This window comes from Salmo salar, chromosome 05 (assembly GCF_965601325.2).
Source record: "Salmo salar chromosome 05, fSalSal1, whole genome shotgun sequence".
In the NCBI taxonomy this organism is placed as follows: Eukaryota; Metazoa; Chordata; class Actinopteri; order Salmoniformes; family Salmonidae; genus Salmo; species Salmo salar.
In genome coordinates this window covers 48,843,043-48,860,878 of record NC_138295.1, presented here as the reverse complement: position 1 = coordinate 48,860,878, position 17,836 = coordinate 48,843,043, and the positions used below count along the sequence as shown (strand labels likewise).

General features: G+C 41.1%; 1 protein-coding gene across 3 annotated transcripts in view; it reads right to left on the bottom strand.

Annotated features, from left to right (window-relative positions):
- The window catches only part of LOC106605009 (transcription factor HIVEP3), a 97,017-nt gene that overhangs the window by 51,806 nt on the left and 27,375 nt on the right, over positions 1-17,836 (bottom strand). For 2 of the 3 annotated variants that reach the window (XM_045718289.2, XM_082975234.1), the window contains exon 2: positions 11,693-11,797. The exons of the other annotated variant lie outside the window; for it this stretch is intronic. The gene's annotated coding sequence lies outside the window, so the exon portion shown is untranslated. The remainder of the gene's footprint in view (positions 1-11,692; positions 11,798-17,836) is intronic. 3 annotated transcript variants of the gene reach the window in all.

Below are 17,836 nucleotides of genomic sequence, written 5' to 3'. Positions count from 1 at the left end.
TCTACCAAGCCATCATATTGGCTAAGCCCACTGGGGACTTGTCTATCATTATTAGTAACCAATATCTACTGCTTGTTTGTTATGTATTTCTGTGATTAGTTCGTAAATAAATAGACAATTTGAATATTGCTGATTCATGATGGAAACTAGGGTTCGTGCAGATATCCAAGGGTTTGCGATGTTCAGTAATGAGAACTGATGAGGTAATAATAATTAATTAATAGAAGACTAATAGATCAGATAATAAAATATGAAGCGTTATATTCTGAGAATAATGAGTCTGTAAAACTCAACATTTTCCGAGGTGCCCCGACATAGTTAATGTTTACATGATTAGTTTAACCTGTTATGGATAGGGGGCAGTATTTTCACGGCCGGATAAAAAAAACGTACCCGATTTAATCTGATTATTACTCCTGACCAGAAACTAGAATATGCATATAATTATTAGCTTTGGATAGAAAACACTCCAACGTTTCTAAAACTGTTTGAGTGGTGTCTGTAAGTATAACAGAACTCATTTGGCAGGCCAAAACCTGAGAAGATTCTGTACAGGAACTACCCTGTCTGACCATTTCTTGGCCTTCTTGATTATCTCTATCCAAAACAGGGGATCTCTGCTGTTACGTGACACTTCCTACGGCTCCCATGGGCTCTCAGAAGGCGGCAAAAAGCTGAATCGTGGCTTTGCAGGCCCTGGCTGAAAAACATTAGCGCGTTTGGATAGTGGCCGGTCAGAGTACTATGAGACTGAGGCTCGTGCACGAGTCGACTCCATGTTTACTTTCTCTCTCTTTGAACGAAAACAACCACTCCCGGTCGGAATATTATCGCTTTTTTACGAGAAAAATGGCATAAAAATTTATTTTAAACAGCGGTTGACATGCTTCGAAGTACGGTAATGGAATATTTAGAATTTTTTGGTCATGAAACGCGTCGGGCGCGTAACCCTTCGTCACCCTTGGATAGTGTCTTGAACGCACGAACAAAACGCCGCTATTTGGATATAACTATGGATTATTTTGAACCAAACCAACATTTGTTATTGAAGTAGCAGTCCTGGGAGTGCATTCTGACGAAGAACACCAAAGGTAATCAAACTTTTCTAATAGTAAATCGGAGTTTGGTGAGGGTCAAACTTGGTGGGTGTCAAAATAGCTAGCCGTGATGGCTGGGCTATCTACTCAGAATATTGCAAAATGTGCTTTCACCGAAAAGCTATTTTAAAATCGGACACCTCGATTGCGCAAAGGAGTTCTGTATCTATAATTCTTAAAATAATTATGTTTTTTGTGAACGTTTATCGTGAGTAATTTAGTAAATTCACCGGAAGTGTTCGGTGGGAATGCTAGTTCTGAACGTCACATGCTAATGTAAAAAGCTGGTTTTTGATATAAATATGAACTTGATTGAACAAAACATGCATGTATTGTATAACATAATGTCCTAGGTGTGTCATCTGATGAAGATCATCAAAGGTTAGTGCTGCATTTAGCTGTGGTTTTGTTTTTTGTGACATTATATGCTAGCTTGAAAAATGGGTGTCTGATTATTTCTGGCTGGGTACTCTGCTGACATAATCTAATGTTTTGCTTTCGCTGTAAAGCCTTTTTGAAATCGGACAGTGTGGCTAGATAAAGGAGAGCCTTGTCTTTAAAATGGTGTAAAATAGTCATATGTTTGAAAAATGGAAGTTTTGGTTTTTTGGAGGAATTTGTAATTCGCGCCACGCCTATCATTGGATATTGGAGCAGGTGTTCCGCTAGCGGAACGTCTAGATGTAAGAGGTTAATCACGTAATAATTATTTAATTATTAATTACGTAATATTTTGTTTTGTGAAGCTTGCATTCAATTGCCACTCCCAGTTTGTATTAGTATTTATTAGGGATCCCCATTGGTTGCTGCCAAGGCAGTAGCTACTCTTCCTGGGGTGAAGAGACCTCTGGTGGCATGTCTTGCATGGATGTCCGAGCTGTGGGCTAGTAGTTTAAAAAAGACAGCTCGGTACAGTCGGCATGTCAAAACTTCTTACAAAAACAAGTAGTGTTGATGTCAATCTCTCTTCCACTTTGAGCCATGAAAGATTAACATGCATATCATTAATGTTAGCTCTCCGTGTACTTTTAAGGGCCAGCCGTGCTGCCCTGTTCTGAGCCAACTGCAATTTTCTTAAGTCCCCCTTTGTGGCACCTGACCACACGACTGAACAGTAGTCTAGGTGCGACAAAACTAGGGCCTGTAGGACCTGCCTTGTTGATACCGTTGTTAAGGCAAAGTAGTGCTTTATTATGGACAGACTTCTCCCCATCCTAGCTAATGTTGTATCGATAAGTTTTGATCATGACAGTTTACAATCCAGGGTTACTCCAAGCAGTTTAGTCACATCAACATGCTCAATTTCAACATTATTCATTACGAGATGTAGTTTAGGTTTAGTGAAAGATTTGTCCCAAATCCAATGCTTTTAGTCATCTGCATACATACACACTGGCTTTACTCAAAGCTAGTGGCATGTCGTTAGTAAAGATTGAAAAATGTAAGGGGCCTAAACAGCTACCCTGGGGAATTCCTGATCCTACCTGGATTATGTTGGAGAGGCTTCCATTAAAGAACACCCTCTGTGTTCTGTTAGACAAGTAACTCTTTATCCACAATATAGCAGGGGGTGTAAAGCCATAACACATACGTTTTTCCAGCAGCAGACTATGATCAATAATGTCAAAAGCCGCACTGCAGTCTAAAAAAACAGCCTCCACAATCTTATCAATTTCTTTCAGCCAATCATTAGTAATTTGTGTAAGTGCTGTGCTTGTTGAATGTCCTTCCCTATAAGCATGGTGAAAGTTTGTCAATTTGTTTACTGTAAAATAACATTGTATCTGGTCCCCCCCAAAAATTCAGAAGTTTACTAAGGGTTGGTAACAGGCTGATTAGCCGGCTATTTGAGCCAGTAAAGGGGGATTTACTATTCTTGGGTAGCAGAATGACTTTTGCTTCCATCCAGGCCTGAGGGCACACACTTTATAGTAGGCTTAAATTGAAGATGTGGCAAATAGGAGTGGCAATATCGTCCGCTATTAGTAGTTTTCCATCCAGATTGCAGACCCCAGTGGCTTGTCATTGTTGATAGACAACAATACTGTTTTCACCTCTTCCACACTTACTTTACGGAATTCAAAAAGACAACGCTCGTTTGAAAAAATGTTGGTCAGATATACTTGGATGAAAAGTGTCAGCATTTGTTGCTGGCATGTCATGCCTAAATTTGCTAATCTTGCCAATGAAAAAGTCATTAATGTAGTTGGCAATATCAGTGGGTTTTATGATAAATGAGCCATCTTATTCAATGAATGATCGAGCCGAGTTTGCCTTTTTCCCAAAATTTCATGTAAGGCGCTCCAAAGCTTTTTACTATCATTCTTCATAGAATTTATTTTTGTTTCATAGTATAGTTGATTTTTATTTAGTCACGACTTCTTAATTTGCAGTACGTTTGCCAATCGATTGGGCTGCCAGAATTATTTGCCATACCTTTGGCCTCATCCCTCTCAACCACACAATTTTCAAGTCCTCATCAATCCAAGGGGATTTGACAGTACTTATATTAGTTTTTTATGGGTGCATGCTTACTGGAATAAGCAATTTCAGAAATGTGTCAAGTCTGGTTGCTCCTCATTACACTCCACAGACCAGCAAATATTATTTACGTCATCAACTTAAGATTCACGACAAAACTTCTTGTGTAACCTCAACAAGCTTCCATTCCCCCTGTTACAAGGGAATTTATGGCTGATATAAGAAATCGTCAACCCCTTTACTGTCACCCCTGTTACTTTATTTGCACCTTGATAAATCACTTTTTTTTTACCTCTTGATTTGGGAAAACATGCTTTTTTGTGAAGTTGAACATGTGCTCTTTATGACAGCATGTTAAAATTAAGTGAAGTTAAATTAAGTTACACTTGTCAAAAGTCACTGAATTGATGGAACGACCCATCTGTGAACATGTTTTTGTGTCTGCCTAGTTAAATAAAAGGTGAAATATATATATATATATATATATATATATATATATATATATATATAAATAAATAAATAAAGCTGTCAGAAGAAGGCCCACACAGAAAGCAAACAGAAGTAAACCAAACACTCACTGTCGGTCTAAGTCTTTTCAACTGCCACAGCAGCTGTCTGAACCCAACCTAAAACAACCCAGAGCCATAGAACTGACAAGAGAGATGCACAAAGGAAAGAAAAAATGTGATGCATCATGGCATGGGGGAAAGATAGAAGACAGAAATAGAAAGAGGATGTGTCATTTTTAGACGCAAACCCCCCCTCCCTCCACCCACGTTTCACTCATTGTGTGGGCGTCGGGACAGCATGAAAATATTTTTACACTTTCACACTCCTCTACTTACACTCTCTCAGTCTAGAGAGTCTAGAGAAAACTCACACTCAGCCTAGTCCCACAGCGCCCATAGAGTCATTCTAAGGTCACTATAATCTGAGGTGAATGAGAATTTGAAAAGAGAGAGGGAGTTGTATGAAAAATGGAATGACTCACCGAACAACTCAACAACTGAGCAAAGACATCCCATCACTTTCAACTAAAATCCAAAACCTGACAAGACATCAGGAACTGAGTAGTTGAAGCAACGCAATGAAAGGCAGGGAAAGACCAATTCAAATTCCCTCCACAGAGCGGGCGCCATATCAGCGGATCTTTGTAACCACTGTGACTATGATAAACTATGCTAATGATGTATAACCCATTGAGCGCTCCCCTGCACAAACACAGGCTTAAGGGAGAGTCAACAGGTGGGAGCTCTGTTTAAGTGTGCTCAAAAAAGGGCAACAGGTTGATGATGTCAGGGGTCTTCCAGTGGTAAACAGACCTCCCACGGCAGGCAGCCTGCTGAGGAGGGAGTTGACCCACATCACCGCCCTGCCAATCTAAGTAATAACTCTGCCCACAGCGACAAACACCTCAGACCCAGAGTTGATTTACAGTTGACAAAAGCCTCCCATGTGTTCCCGCTCTGCCCAGGCCAGAACACTGCATTGCCATTATGCAAAAATAGTGTTGTACTGTAGGGACTCTCCTATGACCTAAACACCACCATCTAGTGGTCTACTGTGATGGAAACTGGAAGTTTGGGTACAATAAAAAAAAATGCAGACAATTTTTTTGTTCGACATGTTGGGATGTTTTTGTGTCTGTAAACTTAATTACGCGAGAAATGGCAGTGGAAGCTCCTTTGTGCGCATATATTGAAATAATAACCATCATGTCACGCGACAATATGGTGTGTGGTCCTCCCACTACAACTCCAGACACCATGCAGTTTACGGATCATAAGTTATGATGCTTCACAGGGTGGTGAAAGTGCATGGTGATGAGCTTGATGCTCCGTTCCAATAAATATTGAGTGTCTTTTTCTGGTGACATGACAATCAATGCTTGACTGCCGTTTGACAAATAAAAATATTATTGCTCTTATCCACAATAGTCTCATAATGTAGACTTACTTGCCTACCCGGTGTATCTGCGAGCTGTTTTTCTAGAGTGCACGTGCCAAGACTAGAGTAGGCATAATTGCTTTTTCACGCAACAGTTTTTGTGAATAAACTACCAGTAGAGTTGAAAAAGTGATGGAAACACATTGAACTTGGATGTTTATTCTGTACATTAAATAGTACCCGCAAAACACCAGTCTCAACATCAACAGAGAAGAGGCGACTCCGTGACGCTGGCCTTCTAGGCAGAGTTGCAAAGAAAAAGCCATATCTCAGACTGGCCAATAAAAAGAAAAGATTAAGATGGGCAAAAGAACAGACAATGGAACTCTGCCTAAAAGGCCAGCATCCCGAAGTCGCCTCTTCACTGTTGACATTGAGACTGGTGTTTTGCAGGTACTATTTAAGGAAGCTGCCAGTTGGACTTGTGTTTCTCAAACTAGACAATCCAATGTACTTGTCCTCTTGCTCAGTTGTGCACTGGGGCCTCCCACTCCTCTTTCTATTCTGGTTAGAGACAGTTTGCACTGTTCTGTGAAGGGAGTACTACACAGCGTTGTACGAGATCTTCAGTTTCTTGGCCCCTTCTTGCATGGAATAGCCTTCATTTCTCAGAACAAGAATAGACTGATGAGTTTCAGAAGAAAGTTCTTTGTTTCTGGCCATTTTGAGCCTGTAATCGAACCCACAAATGCCGATGCTCCAGATACTCAACTAGTCTAAAGAAGGCCAGTCTTATTGCTTCTTTAATTAGCACAACAGTTTTCAGCTGTGCAAACATAATTGCAAGAGGGTTTTCTAATGATCAATTAACCTTTTAAAATGGTAAACTGGATTAGCTAACACAACGTGCCATTGGAACACAGGAGTGATGGTTGCTGATAATGGGCCTCTGTTCGCCTAGGTAGATATTCCATGATTTTTTGTATAATTTTTTGGAAAATCAGCCATTTCCAGCTACAATAGTCATTTACAACATTAACAATGTCGACACTGTATTTCTGATGAATTTGATGTTATTTTAATGGACAAAAAAAGTTTCTAAACTGTTGAATGGTTGTGCATTTCAAACATGAGCTTGTCTGAGGTGTTGACTCAGTTGTTATCCATTGGCGCGCTGTGATTCGTTGCCCAAAATTCTGGGGCGGGACTTAGCGAAGAGTCAATAGAATTGGCTACAATCAATGGTAAATCATAGTCGTCACAAACCACAGTTTGGTTCACAACTTTGGACGGCACAGTACGATAAAGTATAGTGAAAATAATAAAAGTAGAGTATAGTTCAGTACAGTTCACAGTAGTTGAGCACACTAGAGTTGATTACACGATAAGGTACTGTACTCTACTTTGATATCCAAACTTGTTAAACATACAATACCGGTCAAAAGTTTTAGAACACCTACTCATTCAAGGGTTTTTCTTTATTTTTACTATTTTCTACATTGTAGAATAAAACTGAGACATCAAAACTATGAAATAACACAAGTGGAATCATGTAGTAACCAAAAAAGTGTTAAAAAAATCAAAATGTATTTTATATTTGAGATTCTTCAAATAGCCACCCTTTGCCTTGATGACAGCTTTGCACACTTTTTGCATTCTCTCAACCTGCTTAATGAGGTAGTCACCTGGAATGCATTTCAATTAACAGGTGTGCCTTGTTAAAAGTAAATTTGTTGAATATCTTTCCTTCTTAATACATTTGAGCCAATCAATTGTGACAAGTGTGGGGAGGGCGGGGGTTATACAGAAGTTAAAAGACCAAGTCTATATTATGGCAAAAAAAAACGCTCAAATAAGCAAAGAGGAACGATTGTCCACCATTACTTTAAGACATGAACTTTGAAAGTTTCTTCAATTGCAGTCACAAAAACCATCAAGCGCTATGATGAAACTGGCTCTCATGAGGACCGCCACAAGGAAGACCCAGAGATACCTCTGCTGCAGAGGATAAGTTCATTTGAGTTACCAGCCTGAGAAATATCAGGCCAAAATAAATGCTTCAGAGTTCACGTAGACGACACATCTCAACGTCAACAGTTCAGAAGAGACTGTGTGAATCAGGTCTTCATGGTTGAATTGCTGCAAAGAAACCACTACTAAAGGACACCAATAATAAGAAGAGACTTGCATGGGCCAAGAAACACGAGCAATGGACATTAGACCGGTGGAAATTTCTCCATTGGTCTGGAGTCCAAATTGGAAGTTTCTGGTTCCAACCGCTGTGTCTTTGTGAGACGCGGTGTAGGTGAACGGATAATCTCCACATGTGCATTTCCCACCATAAAGCACGGAGGAGGTGGTATTACAGTGAGGGAAAAAAGTATTTGATCCCCTGCTGATTTTGTACGTTTGCCCACTGACAAAGAAATGATCTGTCTATATTTTTAATAGTAGGTTTATTTGAACAGTGAGAGACAGAATAACAACAAAAAATGCAGAAAAACGCATGTCAAAAATTGATTTGCATTTTAATGAGGGAAATAAGTATTTGACCCCTCTGCAAAACATGACTTAGTACTTGGTGGCAAAACCCTTGTGGCAATCACAGAGGTCAGATGTTTCTTGTAGTTGGCCACCAGGTTTGCACACATCTCAGGAGGGATTTTGTAGATCTTGCAGATCTTCTCCAAGTCATTAAGGTTTCGAGGCTGACGTTTGGCAACTCGAACCTTCAGCTCCCTCCACAGATCTTCTATGGGATTAAGGTCTGGAGACTGGCTAGGCCACTCCAGGACCTTAATGTTCTTCTTCTTGAGCCACTCCTTTGTTGCCTTGGCCATGTGTTTTGGGTCATTGTCATGCTGGATTACCCATCCACGAGCCATTTTCAATGCCCTGGCTGAGGGAAGGAGGTTCTCACCCAAGATTTGACAGTACATGGCCCTGTCCATCGTCCCTTTGATGGGGTGAAGTTGTCCTGTCCCCTTAGCAGAAAAACACCCCCAAAGCATAATGTTTCCACCTCCATGTTTGACGGTGGGGATGGTATTCTTGGGGTCATAGGCAGCATTCCTCCTCCTCCAAACACGGCGAGTTGAGTTGATGCCAAAGAGCTCCATTTAGGTCTCATCTGAACACAACACTTTCTCCCAGTTGTCCTCTGAATCATTCAGATGTTCATTGGCAAACTTCAGGCGGGCATGTATATGTGCTTTCTTGAGCAGGGGGACCTTGCGGGCACTGCAGGATTTCAGTCCTTCACAGCGTAGTGTGTTACCAATTGTTTTCTTGGTGACTATGGTCCCAGCTGCCTTGAGATCATTGACAAGATCCTCCTGTGTAGTTCTGGGCTGATTCCTCACCGTTCTCATGATCATTGCAACTCCACGAGGTGAGATCTTGCATGGAGCCACAGGCCGAGGGATATTGACAGTTCTTTTGTGTTTCTTCTATTTGCGAATAATCACACCAACTGTTGTCACCTTCTCACCAAGCTGCTTGGCGATGGTCTTGTAGGCCATTCCAGCCTTGTGTAGGTCTGCAATCTGGTCCCTGACATCCTTGGAGAGCTCTTTGGTCTTGGCCATGGTGGAGAGTTTGGAATCTGATTGCTTCTGTGGACAGGTGTCTTTTATACAGGTAACAAGCTGAGATTAGGAGCACTCCCTTTAAGAGTGTGCTCCTAATCTCAGCTCGTTACCTTACATTTAAGTCATTTAGCAGACGCTCTTATCCAGAGCGACTTACAGTAGTGAATGCATGCATTTTTTTTTTGTACTGGCCCCCCGTGGGAATCAAACCCACAACCCTGGCGTTGCACACACCATGCTGGCGTTGCAAACACCATGCTCTACCAACTGAGCCACAGTTACCTGTATAAAAGACACCTGGGAGCCAGAAATCTTTCTGATTGAGAGGGGGTCAAATACTTATTTCCCTCAATGTATGGCGTGGGGGTGCTTTGCTGGTGACACTGTCTGATTTATTTAGAATTCAAGGCACACTTAACCAGCATGGCTACCACAGCATTCTGCAGCGATACGCCATCCCATCTGCTTTGCGCTTAGTGGGACTATCGTTTTTTTTTTTTTCAACAGGACAATGACCCTACACACATCCAGGCTGTGTAAGGGCTATTTGACCAAGAAGGACAGTGATGGAGTGCTGCATCAGATGACCTGGCCTCCACAATCACCCGACCTCAACCAAATTGAGATGGTTTGGGATGAGTTGGACAGCAGATTGAAGGAACTCGGGGCTCCCAAAAGGGTGGCTACTTTGAAGAATCTTGAATATAAAATATATTTTTAAGTTATATACTTTATTATATATTTATTTTAATTTAACACTTTTTTTTAGTTACTACAAGATTCCATGTGTTATTTCATAGTTTTGATGCGTCACTATTATTCTACAATGTAGAAAATAGTACAAATAAAGAGAAATGAGTAGCTGTGTCCAAACTTTTCACTGGTACTGTATATCTGACCAAATTATGAAAGACAAGCACTGTAATTTTGAATTCCATAACGTGAGTGTGGAAGAGGTGAAAAAAATATTGTTATATAGCAACAATGACAAGCCACCGGGGTCTGACAAGTTGGATGGAAAACTACTGAGGATAATAGCAGACAATATTGCGCCTCCTATTTTCCATATTTTCAACTTAAGCCTACTGAGAAAGTGTGCTTAGGCCCCTTACTTCCTTAAATCTTTACACACTTTGAGTAAAGCCAGTGTGTCTATGTATACGGATGACTCAACACTATACATGTTAACTACTACAGCGACTGAAATGACTGCAACACTTAATAAAGAGCTGTAGTTAGTTTCAGAATGGGTGGCAAGGAATAAGTTACTCCTAAATATTTCTAAAACCAAAAGCATTGTATTTGGGACAAATCATTCACTAAACCCTAAACCTCAACTCAATCTTGTAATAAATCATGTGGAAATTGAGCAAGTTGAGGTGGCTAAACTGCATGGAGTAACCCTGGATTGTAAAACGGTCATGGTCAAAACATATTGATACAACAGTAGCTAAGATGGGGAGAAGTCTGTCCATAATAAAGCACTGCGCTGCCTTCTTAACAACAAGGCAGGTCCTACAGGCCCTAGTTTTGTCGCACCTGGACCACTGCTCAGTCGTGTGGTCAGGTGCCACAAAAAGGGCCTTAGGAAAATTGCAATTGGCTCAGAACAGAGCAGCAGGCCTGGCCCTTGATTTACACAGAGAGCTAATATTAATAATATGCATGCCCTGGCTCAAAGTGGTTGACTTTATCACTACTTGTATTTGTGAGAGGTATTGACATGTTGAATGCACCGAGCTGTCTGTTTAAAAAACTAGCACACCCATGTATACCCCACAAGACATACCACAAGAGGTCTCTTCGCAGTCCCCAAGTCCAGAACAGACTATGGGAGGCGCACAGTAGTACATAGAGCCATGACTACATGGAACTCTATTCCACATCAAGTAAAGAATGCATTCAGGGAAATTTGATTTTTTTTAAAGAAAAGAAAAAGACACCTTATGGAACAGCGGGGACTGTGAAGCAACACAAACATATGCATACGCACTATACACACACATGGATTTTGTATTGTAGATATGTGGTAGTGGTGGAGTAGGGGCCTGAGGGCACACCATGTGTTGTGAAATCTGTGAATGTATTGTAATGTTTTTAAAATTGTAGAACTACCTTAATTTTGCTGGACCCCAGGAAGAGTAGCTGATGGGGATCCATAATAAATACAAATGTGATACTGAAGCCCAGGGACATTATACCTGCTTTCTATCAAACACTTTTTCTAGCATAGGCCTTAGGCTTAACGCACAGCACCAGCTTGTGTCATATGAAGTGCAGTGTACCTTGAGCGTTGCTTTAGTACACTACCACGCTGTGTTCTGCCCCGAGCTGAGCAAAAACACTTTCTGTAGGAATGCTCATGCAAATATTGACCTTCAATTAGAGAGTGCAGCGGAGAAACAGATGCCCTTGCATGGCTTTGCAGTACGGAGGTCTCAGCAGAAAAAACTGAATATACATAAACACATACATACCTACAGATAGAGTAGACAAACACAAACCTACGGTGGAAATATCCCAAAACCGCCCGCCCGCCCGCCCGCGCACACACACACACACACACACTTGTTTTACTATTCTTGTGGAGCCAAAACAATTGATTCCCATTCAGTGCAAGAGGCATCACTACAGTACCTGGTTCGAATCCAGGCTGTATCACATCCGGCCGTGAATGGGAGACCCATAGGGCGGCGCACAACTGGCCCAGTGTCGTCCGGATTTGGTCGGGGTAGGCCGGCACTGTAAATAAGAATTTGTTCTTAACTGACTGGCCTAGATAAATAAAGGTTAAATTAAAAAAATGGACACCTACTCATTCAAGAGTGTGCAAAGCTGACATCAAGGCAAATAGTGGATATTTGAAAAATGTTAAATATATTTTGATTTGTTTAACACTTACATGATTCCATATGTGTTATTTCATAGTTTTGATGTCTTCACTACTTTTCTTCAATGTAGAAAATAGTAAAAAATTAAGGAAAACCCTGGAATGAGTAGGTGTCCAAACTTTTGACTGGTACTGTATAGTGTCCATCCGGTCTAATCACACACCATTATATATTATGTGAGTATTGGTAGGTTTTTATGACTGCACTGTTGGAGCTAGAAACAAGCATTTCACTGCACCTGCAATAAGATCTGCAAATCTGTGTAAGCGACCAATAAACTTTGATTTGACCCCTAACCTAATTCTAACCCTAAAATAGCCTTTTTCAATGTGAGGACCTGTCTAACGTCCCCACAAGGATAGTCAACAAAAAAAGCACACAAAAATATATCTGCAATACATCTTAAATATACTGTACCTTAAAGCCCAAATATACTCAAACCAGAGATGCGGAGGCGGGTAAACGCGCTAAAATGTCATTCACACACTTTTTTTGTTTTTCGCGACCTTTTACCCACCTTTCCTGGAAAAATGCATTGAAAGTATAGGGAGGGTTACTTTAAACACCGCGATCAGCATTTATCCACATATTTTAATAACACTACATCCCTGCTCACAACCCCATGTGCACAGATATTAAGTAAATAACCACACACACACACACACAATCTATTTCTGTGTGCTTTTGAATAGGGTGACGAGCGCATGACCTTCCATAGTGATGGCAGTCCAGTCCACCACCCTCCTGCATAATTCAAAGCAGGGTCATTCCATGTAATTTCAGCAAGCCATGACACTCCCACCATCTCAGATGGTTCCGAAATCATTTCTGTAGTTCGAAACATAAGACAGGCATTCCGGAAACATTATTTTGTTGAACAGAGAAATTAAGATAATTGATAGGATTTATAATATTCAGTTGAGGTCAGAAGTTTACATAGACCTTAGCCAAATACATTTAAACTCAGTTTCACAATTCCTGCCATTTTATCCTAGGTGAAATTCCATGTCTTAAGTCAGTTAGGATCACCACTTTAGTTTAAGAACGTGAAATGTCAGAATAATAGTAGAGGAAATTATTTATTTCAGCTTTTATTTCATCACATTCCCACTGGGTCAGAAGTTTACATACACTCAATTAGTATTTTGTAGCATTGCCTTTACAATGTTTAACGTGGGTCAAATGTGTTGGGTGGCCTTCCACAAGCTTACCACAATAAGTTGGGTGAATTTTGGCCCATTCCCCCTGACAGAGCTGGTGTAACTGAGTCAGGTTTGTAGGCCTCCTTGCTCACGCACACTTTTTCAGTTCTGCCCACCAATCTTCTATAGGATTGAGGTCAGGGCTTTGTAATAGCCTTGTTGTCCTTAAGCCATTTTGCCACAACTTTGGAAGTATGTTTGGGGTCATTGTCCATTTGGAAGACCATTTGTGACCAAGCTTTAACTTCCTGACTGATGTCTTGAGATGTTGCTTCAATATATCCACATAATTTTCCTCCCTCATGATGCCATCTATTTTGTGAAGCGCACCAGTCCCTCCTGCAGAAAAGCACCGCAACAACATGATGCCCGGTGCTTCACTGTTGGGATGGTGTTCTTCGGCTTGCAAGCGTCCCCCTTTTTCCTCCAAACATAATGATGGTCATTATGTCCAAACAGTTTTATTACCGTTTCATCAGACAAGAGGACATTTCTCCAAAAAGTACGATCTTTGTCCCCATGTGCAGTTGCAAACTGTTTATGGCGGTTTTGGAGCGGAGGCTTCTTCCTTGCTGAGCGGCCTTTCCGGTTATGTCGATATAGGACTTGTTTTACTGTGGATATAGATACTTTTGTACCGGTTTCCTCCAGCATCTTCACAAGGTCCTTTGCTGTTGTTCTGGGATTGATTTGTACTTTTTGCACCAAAGTACATTCATCTCTAGGAGACAGAACGCGGAGCGGTTTTATTCTGTATATATGAATTACAAAATCAGCCTTTACTTAAATCATGTTTCTAGTCTATTGCATAGTTACAATGTGCAATCATTGATGTCCCAGAAGCAGGAGTGGTAAACACTGTTGAAGTGTACAATTGTAATACATACATGCAGACATAGCATCATTCAAGGAATGGAGTTTGTTACACCTGGTATTGGATATGACTGAAAAAAAAACATGCTAAATAGTGATTTTCGTAAATGAATTTAACCAAGAAATATGCACAATCGTTTGTCTCTACACTAACATATTCCTCTCAATTGTACATTTTTTGTTTGAGTCGTTATAACTACCTAAATTAGCTTCCACCGTAATGTTTTGTAAGCCATCTTTGCTGAAAAAAAGTCACCAGGGGTGGGTGACTCGTCAAATTCGTTATTGGAACCACTCGATATGATAGGCCATATAAAAACCTTGGGACCCAAATGCATAAGGAGTGCTCCATCTGCCCCTTGTGGTGGTCTGGAGCAATGAAGCCGTGACGCTGGGTACCGCTAAGTCCCGCGGTGTAAGCTCGCAACTTTTAAAGGAGGAACCACTGTAGGCTCGCATGGTCAAGGCATCCATGACCCAACATTGAATTGACAGTGGTGATGTTCTGGGGACTTGGGTTGGAGAAGGGCTGAATGGCTCCAAAAGAAGCTGAGCGGTATTAGAAGCCTTCAGCCTTACATGTAGAGGTGTGTTGGTGACATGCAAATGCAGGGATTTTTCTGTCATTGTAATCCTTGGGTGTGAAAATAAACTACTTTTCGGGATGGAAAAACACTGTCAACTTAAACCGTGTTGAATATAAAAAAGAGACCTATATATTTTTTAAAATAATATTATCTTTCAAAACTAACAATCATCAAAATAAAAGCTAGACAGTGAGGGAGAATTGAACATTCTCAAAACAATGAATTTAGCCGTATTGATTTTGTTATTATGTTTGAGCATAAGATTAGCTTTAAAACGGCAACATTTTCGCTCAGCTCCATGGCAAAAATGTGAAGAATTGCAGGACATACTGAACAAAAATATAAACGCAACATGCAACAATTTCAATGATTTTACAGAGTTACAGGTCATATAAGGAAATCCGTCAACTGAAATAAATTCATTTGGCCCTAATACAGATATGCATCGGTTGGTCACAGATGCCTTAAAGAAAGGATCAGAAAAACAGTCAGTATCTGGTGTGACCACCATTTTTCCTCTAGTGCGACATCTTTTTGTTTAATTTAACCTTTATTTATCTACAATGACGGCCTAGGAACAGTGGGTTAACTGACTTGTTCAGGGGCAGAATGACAGACTTTTACCTTGGGGATTCGATCTAGCAACCTTTCGGTTACTGGCCCAATGCTCTAACCACTAGGCTACCTGCCACCCCTCCACACCTTGCCTCTCCTTCGCATAGAGTTGATCAGGCTGTTGATTATGGCCTGTGGAATGTTGTCCCACTCATCTTCAATGAGTGTCACCCATTGAGCAAACGTGCTCAATGGGGGACCTGTCTGGTGATGCAGGCCATTGAAGAACTGGGACATTTTCAGCTTCCAGGAATAGTGTACAGATCCTTGCGACATGGAGCCATGCATTATCATACTGAAACATGAGGATCTCAGCACTGTCTCTGTGCATTCAAATTGCCATTGATAATATGCATTTATTTATTTATTTAACCCTTATTTTACCAGGTAAGTTAACTGAGAACACATTCTCATTTACAGCAACAACCTGGGGAATAGTTACAGGTGAGAGAAGGGGGTGATGAATGAGCCAATTGGAAGTTGGTGATGATTAGGTGGCCAGATTGAGAATTTATCCAGAACACCGGGGTTAACACCCCTTCTCTTACGATAAGTGCCATGGGATCTTTAGTGACCACAGAGAGTCAGGACACCCGTTCAAAGTCCCATCCGAAAGACGGCACCCTGCACAGGGCAATTTCCCTAGTCACTGCCCTGGGGCATTGGGATATTTTTTTTTTAGACCATAATAAAGAGTGCCTCCTAATAGCCCTCCAAAACCACTTCCAGTAGCATCTGGGTCTCCCATCCAGGGACCGACCAGGGCCAACCCTGCTTAGCTTCAGAGGCAAACCAGCAGTGGGGTGGTATGCTGCTGGCAATTGTGTTTGTTGTCCATTGCTTATGCCTGCCCAAACCATAATCCCACCACCACGGGGCACTCTGTTCACGGGCACTCTGTTCACAACGTTGACATCAGCAAACCACTTGCCCACACGACGCCAGTCATCTGCCCGGTACAGTTGAAACCGGGATTCATCCTTGAAGAGCCCACTTCTCTAGCGTGCCAGGGGCCATCGAATGTGAACATTTGCCCACTGAAGTCAGTTACCATGCCGAACTGCAGTCAGGTCAAGACCCTGGTGAAGACGACGAGCTCGCAGATGAGCTTCCCCGAGACGGTTTTTGCAGACATGTTTTGGTTGTGCAAACCCACAATTTCATCAGCTGTCTGGGTGACTGGTCTCAGACGATCCCATAGGTGAAGAAGCCGAGTGTGAAGGTCCTGGGCTGGTGTGATTACATGTGGTCTGCGGTTGTGATGCCGGTTGGACGTACTGCCAAATTCTCTGAAATGAAGTTGGAGGCGGCTTATAGTAGAGAAATTAACATTTAATTATCATCTGGCAACAGCTCTGGTGGACACAGTCAGCGAACACAGTCAGCATGCTAATTGCACTCTCCCTCAAAACATCTGTTGCATTGTGTGTGCATTGCACATTTTAGAGTGCACCTTTTATTGTCTATGTAAGTATCATGCTGTTTAATCAGCTTCTTGATATGTTACACCTGTCAGGTGGATGGATTATCTTGGCAAAGGAGACATGCTCACCAACAGGAATGTAAACAAACTTGCACAACTTGAGAGAAATGTTTTTTGTGCTTATGGAAAATATCTGGGATCTTTTATATTTCAGCTCATGAAACACAAGGTTTATCTATACTTTACATGTTGCGTTTATATTTTTGATGCCCTTTATCTACTCCCCCAGAGTCAGATGAACTCGTGGATACCATTTATATATGTCTGTGTCCAGTATGAAGGAAGTTATAGGTAGTTTCGCAAACCAATGCTAATTAGCGTTAGCGCAATGATTGGAAGTCTATCGGTATCTGCTAGCAGAGATATAAAAATGGTATCCGCGAGTTCATCTGACTCTGGGGGAGTAGATAAAGGGAATCAAAAATATAGAAATAAAGGGCCTCATTGCCAAAATCCCGAAGTATCGCTTTATAAAACTGAAAACAATCTTCTCAGCTCTATGGAGAAAATTGTAGCATTGCAAAAATGCAAAAATTTCTCTACAATGCCAAGATGAGAGTGTAAGATAAATGTAGCTGTGACAATTGGTTGACTGCGCCCATTGCCACACCCCGTCACTCCCACCACCGACCCTACAAATGTGTGGTTGGGTTGCACCAACATGGATTAACCCTTAAAACGGTGTTAAATCAAGGTTTATCTATCAATCTAAACTAACTATAAACCTAGTTTTACATTGTCATTGTTCAATGTAATACTTCTTCTAAAATAAGTTTAATTGACTTCAAACCAAGATCAAATGTAATATTTTTTGCTCCATTGTTTTAAAATGAAATTTAAATTGAGTTTAGAGATGAAATCTAAAACTGCCACTGGAGGAGGTTCAAAGTATCAGTGCAGTTTTTTTTTACCTTTTCACGCTTGAGTTCCAAATATCTAACGGTCGCCCCTGCATGAGTTTTCTTTTATGCGCATGATGTCAGAATGCACTCACTGTTCCAAAATGTGATTGTTGCACAACAGGGCAGTTAACCCCCACTGATCTCAAACCAAGGCATGATGCCTGCTAATTATCTATAGCTGTTACAACTTGTCAATTTCAAATGATTTTCTGACTAAGTTTTATTTCA